Raw genomic sequence first — 13877 nt, 5'->3', positions numbered from 1 at the left:
AAATCCAACAAATATTTGAAGATAGACAGGTCAAAAGTTGGAATAATCGGCTTGCGTGCATAAGGCGGGGTCAGTTTGCAAAAACAAAGCAATATGGCGTTTTATCCTCTCCGCCTACTTTTACGGAAAAATGGCGTGATGGTTTATTTATTTCAACATAATATATTTTAGAGTGATGGCATTATATCACTACCAAAATTCTACTGAATAATATAATACTAGCTTTTACCCGGGGCTTCGCTCACGCGGTATTAGATAAATAATTGATTTAATTAATTTGTTTTGTGTCGTTTATCAATAAGAATTTTCCTGGCAAAATTATATCAGGGTATTAGAAGCTAACTTAGAAATCTCAATTGTAGGAATTACTGAGATATTTGCCGAAAACTTTGAAAAAAGAATTGTGAGATTTGTAATTATGCTTTACCATCTCAACGGAGAATGCTAAGTTTGCGGTGTCAAGTAGTAAAATGTTTTTTTTTGCAAGACTTAGAGATGGATTATGCTATTATTTAAGTTGGTCGGTTATGTGTTTAGTTTATTTTGTCATTCATAACTAATTTTTCCATTTTTTGTGGAGATTTCAAAGATTGCTTCTAATACCCTAATATATTTTATCGGGATTAAAGGAGCTTGGTCGTCCAACTATTGCTGTGCAAGAAATATGATCAGTTAGTTATAGCGACGTAGCATCGCCATTTTGTTTACAAATCCAAAATCCTACTACAAAACCAAAATGAAAAGCAAACCAAACTAACCATAGAAAAAGCAAATAAATTACAGAAATTTTAAGAATTCATTTCAAATTGATTATTTTTCACCGCCTATTCACTTTTAATTAATATTGCTAATTTTTACCATATTTCACTAGACTATTTTACAAAAAAAAATGTTTGAAGTACCAACTTTGTGGTTATCCATTATAATAAAATAAATGTAAAGCAACTTTGTTTTTAACCACTATTTTTTTATACTTTCCAGCAATTGGTTTTAAACCTGCACAAGCTTTTTATCAAGGTATAACTAAGGTACACATAGGTAAACAAGATTTTTTATCAAGGTATACTTGGTTAAGAATGTACTTAACTAAGTATTTTTTTATTTTTTTTGTAAAAAGAAATATTCGCGTTCTTATAACTAACCCAAATATTTCAATTTTAGTGGCCATTTTCTACGAGTTGTAAATAACTCGCTATTAAAAAAAAGAAATCAAGTTGGGGTAGAGTGGGGTTCGAACCTCGAACCTCTGATCCGTGAGTCCGCAACACTAGCCACGGGCTACAATCCGATTCAAATATATATATATATATATATATATATATATCAAATGAATATTTTAATAAAGAAGCTTGTGTGGCTTTGAAACCGGTCAGTAGAAAAAAAGGGGTTAAAAACAAAGAAGTTTCGTATTTATTTTAACCTATTTTATTTCCTATATCTCTAGCAAAAATCAATTTGCTCAATCGTTCTGTTAAGACATGAAGTACACACAAATAAATACACTTTCGCATTTATGATATTAGTATAGATCAAAAGTTCCCAACCCCGTGCCTGCGGGCACCATGGGGCCCGCGGAACGATTCGTATGTGCCCGCCACTATTCGACAGAGACAGAATTTTTTCATAAAAATAAATTAAAAATGTGAATTATTTTTATTAATTTGTTAGAGTTTTCATTTTTTTGAGTGCCTAGGTTTATTAAATACGTTCGTATGTTTGCGATATTGTATGTATGAGTTGTTCCTTTGCTGACAGTACTAAAAGCGAGGTGCGTAATCTATTATATTAATAAGCGATAATCTATTATGATTGTGGGGATAATTGTAGTCCTTGTTATAATACATGTATGCATACAATGCAGAACAGGCGTGCGCTAAAACATTGATATTATATTGTTATTCAATTACTATTTATTTTTATTTTTTTTGTCCTAAAAATTGAATCATTTTTCGGTTCGACATATTTATGCGAATCATTGTTTTCAAACATGAACTTAATAAAATCAAGGTATAGATCTCGACTCACCGATGAGCATCTTTATGATTGTTTGCAAACAGAATTATTGTCATACTTCCCTAATAACGAGGCACTGGCCAATGATATGCAATGCCAAAGATCACATTGACATCTTGATATTACATGTTTTCTTTGTATTTGAGCATTTTGTTTACTTTTTTTACGTTTTGTAAATACGTTTCTCTGTGTGTATGCAATTTAAATTATAATTTATTTTTTTTGAACCTTTTTTGTTCATTATTTATTAAAAAATTATGAATAAAAGAAAATAAATTATGGAAAAATGAGAAGTTATGGAAGGAGTTTGTCGATCTAAAATAGGTGGTGCCCGCTACCCTACCGATATTTTAAAATGTGCTCTAGAGTACAAAAAGGTTAGGAACTCCTGGTATAGATTGTATGCACATTTTGTTAGAATATTACACTTAAAATTAATTTTAATAAAATAAAATAAAAATGAGTTAAAATCACTTGGTTATAATTCTGATGAAGAAAATTCCACAACAAAGGGTCACGTTTTAAAAAGTAATTGAGACGAGTTAATAGAAACAAAGGGGTTTGATTGAACGTAAAGGGAGGCAAAAGTATGTTTTGAAACCTCGCGAAAAACATCGGTTTGCTCTCAAATAAATTTAGAAATACGGTTTAAATTCATGATTGATAGGGGTCGTAAACTGAATATTAAAAGGATTGAGAGATGATTCAATTTGATTTCGAAGCTCTGTAAGGTATTATCTTTGAACGTAATAAATTCGATAAAAGTTTGGAATTTGATTGTAACACAAAAACATAAATAAATTAGAATATTTTAAATATAAACAGGTTCGTATTGATCAAAAGAATAAAACGATTGAATTAACAATAAATGTTCAAAATTTAAATTCTCTGTAATTAATTCAGTAAATTTATAAAAGTTGAAAAACATTACACAAATTAATATTGCTGTATTAGAAATATTTTTATATATATAAATATTTGTATTACCATTATTTCCTTATCTGACCGTAGTGATGCATAGGGTACTGCATTGGTGCTACAATTTATTTTTAACTAGATCGTTTAGTTACATAGAAGGTAAGGTATTCAGATTTACATTTTAAAAACAGTAGAATCACATTTAACATAAATATTTCCCGTCCACCTTAACAATAATCAAACCTGGTGTTTTGTAAGGAGTGTAGGTATGTTGTTGGTAACAATAAAATATCTGCAGTCATCTGTTACCAACAACATCTGTTACCTACAACATATCTACAGTTATCTGCATACCCACGTATCTTGGCGAGCTCACTCTAGAATGAGGAAGTTCCTTTTTCATTTGTTTATAGAATATAAAATCAAGCCTAATTATTTAAAAAATATACTTTTACGTATCGTATTATCGGCGCTATGAATTTTTAAAGTTTTGTAATTTTGAAATTACTCCGCAAGTGACAACGCAAGTTCTCTTTGGTTAGTTCTGATTGGTGAATTGGCTGCCCGTAAACCGGAAATCTATCATTGGTTGATTCAAAGGCACTAATGACTACTTTCAAAGTGGTTCATTTTTATTTTTTTTCTTACATTTTTCAGAAGCTTCGCCGTACAATTTTATGCCTTAATTTTTACAAAGGGTAGGAAACATAATTTTATTGATTTATTCATTATCATGTCATATACACAAAATTATACATTTATACAAAGTTGCTTTAAATGTCTAACTATTTACCCCGTCCTAAGTATTAGTCATTTTATTTATTTATATTTCATTTTAATAACTATTAACATTATAATTTATCATGCTATTTATTGCATTTAGCCGGCGGTTGGCAAGCCAACTGTCAAGAAAAGCAGTCGCCATAGTATTAGTAATTATATTTTCACTTTTTTGTATTAGACACTCCTTAGTATTTTGCAAATGCAATAAATTGTATTTTTATTTTTAGTAAATGCCGATTCTTCGCCAGTGAACTGTACGTATTTACGAAGAAAACAAAAACAAACCGACACGAGCCTTGACTTAGAGATTACACGCGCGGTGACTTATGACTGTGATAACTTAAGCATGTTCATTATTTAAATTTATTTCAGCAGAGAGGAAAACACTTTTGAGAAGGGAATATGAAAGTCTAGGCATTTACAGGGCTTATGACCTGTCATCGGCTGGTGTAAGTGGCCACTTTATACACTGTGTTCCATTCACCATTCTGCCCATGTTTGAACATCCACATTTCCTCAACTCTTCCATCTGTAGACTTTTGTGAAGTAACAGAGCCGAAACCTTTATCACGAAGGTGAGATTCATCCGGCATTCAATTCAAACATGACCAACTCTCTAGGGAGGAAATCCAGCCAGCCTGCAAGCATTTGGACATACTCAAACATTGTTGAATGTTCATTATTGTTCATTGTGATTGCTCAAATGCTTAGCATGTTTTTAAGCACGTCGATAGTTATTTGTGATTGAGCTACTGGACAAAGCGCTTAATAGTGTATTAATCAACGCAATATCTTGCAGCAGTCTTCTGTGTTTTTTTTTTATGTTTATTTTTATTTATTAAGGAAAAACAACAGTTGTTATATAAAAATACAACAATTAAAAAATAATACATACATCCAGTTAAAAATTTTCACAAATATAATGATAGAACATGTTACACCGTAAAGAGAAAAATAATATAATCAATAAGACATGAGAAAAAAAAGAGCTCTGAAAAAGATAAGGAAATAGAGTGGAGGAGTGGAAGAGAGGGATTTTCATAATATAGTTGACCAATTCAAAATTTTGATATTATAATAAAATAAACATAATTAAAGGAACATAAACTTATTACAAACTGACAAATGTTTTATTTTACAGTGTTTCAAAAAGTTTTTTTTTGAAGTCACAAAATTTTGAATTAAAAATATCTAAACGGGGACAAAGTAAATTCAATTTGGAGCAGCTACGATAAATAAACGAGTTTCGAACATAATTTTTTTTGGGCAATAAATTATAAAAAAAATTTAATTCACCCATTTCTGATTGTCGTTTTGAAGATGAAGATCTCAACCACCTCTTCTTTGTTTGCCCAATAAATGACCAAATGACAACCTTTTTCAAGACTTAATTTCTTTTCCTACAAATATCCAACCCATCTTAGAGAGCAAGAATCCATTTATGTACAACCTTTTACTTAATTTAAAAAAAAAAAACGGAATCGATTTGTAGTGCACGACTGAGGCCTGTTGTTGAATTGGTGACAGCAGTATGAGTATGGGTGGAGAATTGATCGTTTAGTGGAGGGATTCTCCTTTTTAGTTTTTAAACGAGAAAGGAAAAAACGTTCTTGAAACTGTTAAACTTACCTATGTTTATGTTGCAGACCCGACAGTTGGGCCTAGTTGCGTACTACGAACGAGTTTGTCAATAAAATAATTCAACATGACGTCGACAAAAGCATCAAATTTAATATGCAACGCCATTAAAATAAAATTAAAAGTCTTCCGCCCGGACGCAGATTAAAAGTAAACTACTTAAGTTTGGTTTGGATACATTTCAAATTGATTAATTCGATTTTATATTTGAAAATAGTTATACAAAAAGCGCTAGTCCACAATTAAAAAACCGATTGATATTGGTGTTATCGGGTGCAGTAAGGTCAATTCTATGTTCTGCTAAAAACAACCAGGCCGCTTTTATACAAAAAACTGACATAATCACCTGAAAAAAGTGTTGGTCACAAAAACGGAATTTTCAATTTGTAGAAAACATCCACAGCACTAGAAAAATCTAACAATATGGATGGTTATTAATAACACATTTAACAGAAAACAGCCATAGTCAACATTAGCAATAAAGTTTGAATTACATTTTTTTTTATAAAAGGCAGAAAACGTCCACAACTATTGTTTGTTTTCAACATTATACCTGTCTTAAAAAGTTTCAGATGTTTACTAAGGTTAGCTGTTTTCTTCATTATTATTACATTAGTTAATTAAGTAACTGAATGTAATTATAAACTAACTTGTTCAGTACATAATGACACAAGATACATTGGAGTTTTAGCAGGACTGGATGTTTTCTCCCAAATGCACATTTTGAATTGTGTGGTCAGCCAAACTTCAAAGACCTTTCAAACTGGTCAATTATATAATTAAATATTCGTCAAAGTAAAAACCATTTCAACTGTGGTGTAGATTTGGTTATTCATTATTTTTGCAAAAGTGCTATTATCTATGTTTCACTTTTCTATGGCTGGCTGCTTTCTTTACATTTTTGTAGATTTAAGTACAATATTCTTTTACAAAATTGTTCATTAGTTAATTTGACCAAATAAGTGTTTATCAACCCGCCCGTTCCTGTGATGTGACTGGCGTTGCAAACTGCTATTGATTAATTAATATCTCGACAACTACTATAAATATTTAAAAAAAATGTTTTGTAATATTCAAATAAACTTTATCACATAAGAAAATCATATGTTTAGGTATATTAGATAATTAATTTTGTCCACCAAAATCTCTCAAAATGACAAAATGTCGAGTTCCCTGAGACAAATACTAAGTACTGAGAATACAAATTTGAGAGAAAGAAACGTAATCTAATTAGATAATAAAAAAAACACACTTTTTAATAAGGTAAAACGAGACAGTGACCAAAGGTTAAATAAAATCTGCCAAAAGAATACTGCGTGCTGCCCTTGGAACAAAAAAATATATACTAGAGAGTTATTTTAAAGTATTTCCAGTGTAAAAAAACCATTTAAGTGTTGATATAAAATAAATACCAGGGCCTCGATTACAATGGGAAGTTAACAGAGTTATCTTTAACTGTCTATATAGAAAAACCTATATTTGTGTACAAAAATGAGTATATGCATAAACATTAAAATTATCTTCGTCGTTAACCTGTAATGAGGAAGTTCAGTGTTTTTTTTCAAATTTTTTATTCGTTAATAGACTGTTAAACTATGTCAAAAATTATTTTTTTAAATTTTTACATATCGTATTATCGGCGCTACGATTTTTTAAAGTTTTGTATTTCTGAAATAACTCCGCGTGTGACGTCAGAGGTTCATTTCCGCTTATTCCCATTCAGTTCTTCCTATTGGTCCAGAAGCGACAAGCAGACCGGAAATCTTCCATAGCTCTCAGATAATGGGTTGATTCACATGAACCAGTGACGTCATTTAAAGTAGTGCGTTTTTATCAAAATATTTTTTATTATTTTTTCTGTACATTTTCAAGAAACTTAGCCGTACAATTTAATGCTCTAATTTTTACCCCGCGTAAGAAAACATTTTTTGTATCCAATTTCCCGTAGGGCTGAAGTTCCTCATTGAACATGTTTAGAAGAAAAAAATGGATGCATATTCTGCTTTTCATACAGAAAACTTAATTTTACTTTGTAGATAAAATTAAAGATAAATGTTAACTTCCCATTGTAATTAGGGTCCTGAGGTCCAGATATCGTGTCTATCTTTCAAAAAAGCGTATCTCGATTAAAAAAAATTTTGAAACAACTTTTCAAGAATTTGTTTGGAAAGTTTTCGCCTTTAAATAATCTGACTGTATTTTGCTGGTTTTTATAAAAAATATTTCAAGACAGTATGATGCTTATTTATTCCATAAAAAAACTTAATTTTAATTAAAATAATCATAGCTAATTTCGACAAAAAACGAGATATGCCTTGTTGAAATACGGACGGCGATAAGTGAGTTAGACTAGTATTTTTAATCTTAATTGTTATATCTTTGACATTCCGTCTACATAAGTGAAAGTCATTTGAAAACAATACTACTTTATTATTATTTTTTTTCGCATTATTAATAATGATTCATAATTAAAATAATGTGACTTCACTGGGGTTACTCATTATGTAATGATAATTTCGTGTTTTCAGGTTTGCGACTTACCACAAAAAAGTATCATATTTTTTCAGAAACAGAAAAAAACCATACAATAACAGTTGTGAAACGTCTCCAAGAAAGTTTTAAGTAATAAAAGCGATGTTTCATCTTAAAAATAATGTCCGCAGTTAATACTTTAAGACAGTCGTTTCAAACGACAAATTTCACAGTTCTATGACTAAAAATAAACGTTTTATCATTTTTATGCTTTGCAAACCGAGGGCTACGGACGAGATGGATTGTGAAAGAATCCATGAAAAATTGGCGCTTAACATCACAGAACTAAAACTCATAACTTTTACAAGTAAAAAAGGTGTAGTTGTCAGTATTAAATAACTTTAATGGGGACGCATCAGTTTAGAAAGGGAAGCGTTGAAAACTTCACGAAAGACATTATTAAAGGCATTTATTTACGCCGTAAAACTTCTCAACTTAAGTCTTCAACGAGGTTGATTTTGCGACTCAATTATTAATAACTCATTCGAGCATTAATTCCGCAAATTAAGTTTTAACTCTTTCATCTCAGGATTTTATGTATTTAATTTAATTTAATTTTATTTTACTGGTGTAACAAATCTAAATATATATATATTTAAAGCAATGTTCTAATAGTTGTCCTCGATGGACTGAATAACTACTGAACCCATTTAAGTGCGGTTTTCAGATAAATGTACATCTTTGCCACGAAAAGATTTATAGCTCATAAAATCTTTTTTTATTAAGAACAAGAACAAAAAAGGAAGTTCCTGAATTGAAAACTACAGCATATTATGATCATTAGCTCACACAAAACAATAAATTCGTTAATGTCAAATTTTAAAAAATACGTACATTAAGGAAGGACTTTTAAGGAGAATAATACCGAAAAGTCTAATCCCTGAGGCAAAAAACCTCAGCGAAGGCGTTATTTTGAAATTCTGAGATGTTCTGCCGGTAAATCAATTTGGTGACTTGTGGTTCGATGGAAAAAAGAGTTTCCTACACTCACAATACGATTTATTTTCTTCTTTTTCACATGCGCTCCTAAGTGGAGCATGTGGACATCACCAAGCGCCTTCTAGAGATCCAATCGCTAGCTAATCCAGCACTCTCACCTTCTCCGTCGTCAATCCTGCGTACATAAAAATGCCGAAAGATCGTCATTGACAGTCTTACAGGATGGCGGGAGCCAGCAGGTGTGAAGAAGAGGCAGCTTAAGTTGAGGCTCTGCCGAGGCAACGCAGCACTTATCCAAGCTAGGTCCACCCTTGCATTCTCAAAACGCTAGTTATAGGACGCTGCTCTGTCCGTTCTTGGACTTCAATGTTAGTTATGAAATCGAACCATCTTATGCCTAATATTTTACTGAGGCACTTACTTTCAAAACTCGGAAGTTTCGTATTTTTAACGTCAGTAAGCTGCCAAGATTCGGACTCATATAGGAGTACCAGCAAGAGCCGCAACTTGTAAAAGAACGGCACCTTTCTTCTCAGAATTTCCCCTTAGCTTTGCTAAACGCTGTATAACACAAAATACGCAGCAGCGTTGGGAGGATCATTACCGCGCTTCTTCTGCAGGTAAAATCACTAAAATGTTTTTCCCAACGCTGGCTGATGCAGCAAACTTCCGTCATCATCACCAAAGTACTTTCGAAACGACCCAAATTTTTACCGGACACGGAGCTATGAGAAGTTATCTATATAGGTTTAAATTAAGGAATGATGACTATTGTCCATGCGATGATATTTCTTCACAGAGTATAGAACATCTGTTATTTCAGTGCCCATTTTTCAGTTTGCAACACCATAATCTTGAAGCAGAATGCAGGAAAGATGGAATATCCTTAACAGATATCCACACTGTAGTAAAAAGTAGTTATCACGCGCCATTGTTCTTGAACTTTGAACTAACCTAACCCGGAAAATATTCCATATGCACATTCAAATGCTCTAGTTTCATATAAATTATCTGGTAATAAATATGTAATCAATTTATAAATAAATATATGGCATTTAAATTCAGAACTGTTTTTTTAAATGTCAAACTCAGCTCTTCTAACATGGGTTCTCTTTGTTAAGGTTTACGATTTGCAAAAACGTATTGAATGTCAGTAAATATTTTTTTAGTACGAACAAAAATCCATTAAAAAGAAATAAATGTGTAGAAATTATAAAGAGTTTATGAAAAGAATCTGATTAAGATCCACAAAAAACGATTGCTGTTTGTAAACATTCATTTACAATTTTTTTTTTTGCAAAAAAATAGCATCATCCCAATTAGTTTGTATATTATGCATTCTCGTCGAATGCAACTCTGGTAGGTGGTCGATGAATAAAACGTTTATGTTCCTAACTTTTTTTTAGAGATTAGATTGAAAATTAGATCTACAGAAATGCGCAGCGCAAAGATAATTGTTATTCAAAAAACCGCACGTAAATCGGTTCAGCCGTTTAACAGGAGTTTGGTGACATCACACGTACATAAGATTGATGTATTTTAAGATGATTAAATATGTATGTGTGTAAAACAAATCTGTTGAAAAAATATTGTTTCCGACCGAAAGGTTCTAGGCTTAGTTGGTAACTAAAATTGTAACATGCTTGAAATATAATCAATAAAGACTGTTCTGGAGCAAGAAAAGTAATGAACATAACTGTTGAACTTCAAACCTAAGGGAATAATTTTCAGTATATCATGTATTTAAAATTTGCGGTATTACAAGAAGATATTCATAAACTAGTACATTTTGGTGGGCGTTTCTGGAACCAAACCAGAAACTGAAATTGAATTCATGTATTTGACTAGACAACGAATAAAAATAATACGATTTCAGCTCGCATGTTCTTCTACATAAAGTGTAAGCAATATTCGCACACCTGGGTATTCTGCTAGCGAATAGAGGAATTCTAAAATCTATTGCATTAAAATACAAAATGAAAACGTAAAAATAATGATTTACTCTTATAAATTAAATAAATTACTTGCATTTTCATTCAAATTCAATTCAAAAACACAATAACTTACTTTCGCAAAGTAATCATTAGCTTTTATTTAATTGGTTAATACAAATATTTTGTAGACAAGGCTAGAATTAAAATGAAATACAAAAATTGAAAAGTATTTTCAGGCGTTGCCTAGTAGGTGAAATAATTTAGCTAGATGAATTTAACCCACATCAATAAAGAATTCAGATCTTTTACTTCCAAAAGTCAACAGATGAAAGAGGTCAGGAAATTTAAATGTTTAAACATAACCAAAATGGTTTATTTACCACAGTTTGTAAAGTGGTCAGCCAATAACAGTTGTAAGTGCCTGGAGTTCTATTTTCCCTTCTCCAAAATGTTTTCCCTCTCTTTTGAAATAAATTTCAATCTCAATTAGTCATGTTATCATGTATTGTTTATTTGTATTATGTGTTAAATTACAAACGACAATATTGGTTTGGTTAAAATAAAAAAACGGAGTCTACGAAATTGAATCGTGTTGTGGTCCCATGGCTAGTGTTTCGGACTCACGGCTTAAAGGTCCATGGTTCGAACCCCACTCGACCCCAACTTGATTGCCATTGTCTAGTAGTGAGTTATTTACAACTCGTTGAAAATAGCCCTCAAAATGAAATATTTGGGTAAATCATAAAAACGCAAATATATATTTTTGTTGCTTCTACCGTTCTGCGAGAAAGTTACATGTGAAAATTCACCTCTCTGATAAATCTTTATCATATACTGCGTCAGCATATTCGAACAAAGTGAAGTTTAGTGTGTTATGAATAGACTAAATTGTACAGTTCATCATCATCTACACCATCTACACGATACCGGTATACGTGCTGCAGCAAATGAAGTGCTTCATATAAGAAAAAATCGGAAGAACATTAAAAGTGAGTAACAATTCCATACAGTCCGCTAAAACTCTAAAATCCCGCTGTTATCAGTTACTCAATGCCTGAGAGGCATTGAACTGACCAAACACTCCTTTTTGGTATACCTATATTCCGTCAATTTTCCGTCTAGCATATTATGCACTTGAATTTTTATTTTACATAATATGATAACTCGTATTCCACATTTGAGGAAAATAAAACTTAAATACAAAAAAAAATTTGGAACAAAAAAAAATTTACAAATAAATTACAAATCAATTACATTTGAAAATAATTTAGAATATATAAATAAATATTGAGATTAAATTAAAATGCCCAGATTCCCAAATTTAATTAGTATTACATATTTTTCACGAGAGAACACTTTTCCATTCCTCGACATACGACTTTATTCTTCACCGATTCCTTGTCTTCACCATTCAGATTGCCAGACTTTGGAATGAGCAAACTCTTCATAAAAAAAATGTTGCCAATAAACTGATTTGTAGTGTCAATTTTTTTTTTCTAATCTTAACTATCAGATTTTACTATGAATAAAATATAATCTATCGCTGTAATTAGTGCGCAAATTTTCTCCTTCCTCGGCAACTTTTAAGAAACGTCTAAAACATTATTATAATATTCTTAGAGCCCAAAAATGTCCTACATTTTTTTTCTTTACTGAATCCATTTCCTGCCCCCTTTCAAACTCATAACCTGATCCCATATTCCTTATCATATGTGTAAAACTTTTTTTTCTGAATAAGTTTATATGTAGAACACCTTCTGTCCACTAAAAAAACACAATTATTTTAAAATAAATACGTTCCTATTGGCGATGCGTAAGCTGGTTCCCGAAAGTTCGTTTATTTAATTTTACAATGTCAGAGCGCAAATAAAATAATAGGATATTACAACAGAGATGAAGAACATTTAAGAGAAGGTAATATAGAAGTCTAGGCATCTACAGGGCTTATGACCTGTCAATGGCTGGTTTAAGTGGCCACTTTACACACTGTGTAACATTCACCATTCTGCCTATATTTGAATATCTATATTCCTTCAATTCTTTCATCTGTTGATGTTTGTGAAGTTAAAGAGCTGAAACCTTTATTTGTGCGGGTGAGATTCATCTAATTAAATTATTTCACCTACATACTAATATGTAATATATTTTGATATGTAATATATATTTTCTTTACTAACTTTGTATACTATGTGGAAATCTGTTATTAGTTCTGAGTTTATACACTATATCTGTTTGTTTACTAAAAATATGTATGTAGAACTGTTGATTTCCCTAATAAAATAAAATAAAATAAAATAAAATACTAGGCAACGCCTGAAAATATTATTTTTTCAATTTCTATACTTCTTCATGGACCAGGTAATTTATCAACAATATTTTGAGTTTGTCCAAATTTTCTGTTGTAATATGTTAATATAAACAGCTCCCTAGGGAGTTGAATCCAGTCCTTGTCTACAAAAATTTGGACAAACTCAAATTATTGTTAAAATAATAGGAATTGGATTGAAATGGACCGAACTTTTTAAAGATTTTCGTCCAGAACTCCATACTTATGGTATTTTCATTTTTACAGTATATTTTGGTATTTTTATTATTTACATTTTTTTTTTGAGCGATGCGTATTTACTGATTTTGATTTGCGATTAACGTGTATTTCCATTGAGTTCCAAGCGGAAACTGATCCTAGGTGAAAAATTACAAATTAAATACATATATTTTGTTAATTTAAAAAATGTTTTTTATTTTAAATTTTATCACATACTTATACAGCTTGCATTATGTACATTCGTGTAACTTTTAAACTCTTTAATTCTTTAATTTATTCTTTTATAGCTTAAATTATGTACATATAATTTTGAATTCATTTCTTTGCCTTATTTGCATGTAAAGTAATTATTTTGTAATTTTTGAAACTTTTTCATGCTCGTTTAGTTTGTAGTGTATCTTAATTTCTATTTTGCTTTTGTAAATGATATTATAGTTTTAAAATATAAATACGTATGTAAATAAATATTGTAATCTGCATGTCCTTAAATGGGTTTTTTACAAAAACTCCTTGGAAACATTATATGAAATTATGTGTAGTATGTTTTCAATTTTAATAAAAAAATCATTTTTGGA

At 30.7% G+C, this 13877-nt stretch overlaps 1 protein-coding gene across 1 annotated transcript in view; it reads right to left on the bottom strand.

Moving 5' to 3' along the window:
* Window positions 1-13877, bottom strand: part of CASK (peripheral plasma membrane protein CASK) — a gene marked incomplete at its 5' end in the record, with an annotated part of 76862 nt that overhangs the window by 30245 nt on the left and 32740 nt on the right. The window lies entirely within an intron of this gene.

This window comes from Micrasema longulum, unplaced genomic scaffold (assembly GCF_059751315.1).
Source record: "Micrasema longulum isolate JH-2025_06_02 unplaced genomic scaffold, ASM5975131v1 h1tg002305l, whole genome shotgun sequence".
Classification (NCBI taxonomy): Eukaryota; Metazoa; Arthropoda; class Insecta; order Trichoptera; family Brachycentridae; genus Micrasema; species Micrasema longulum.
This window is presented reverse-complemented; position numbering and strand designations above follow the sequence as displayed.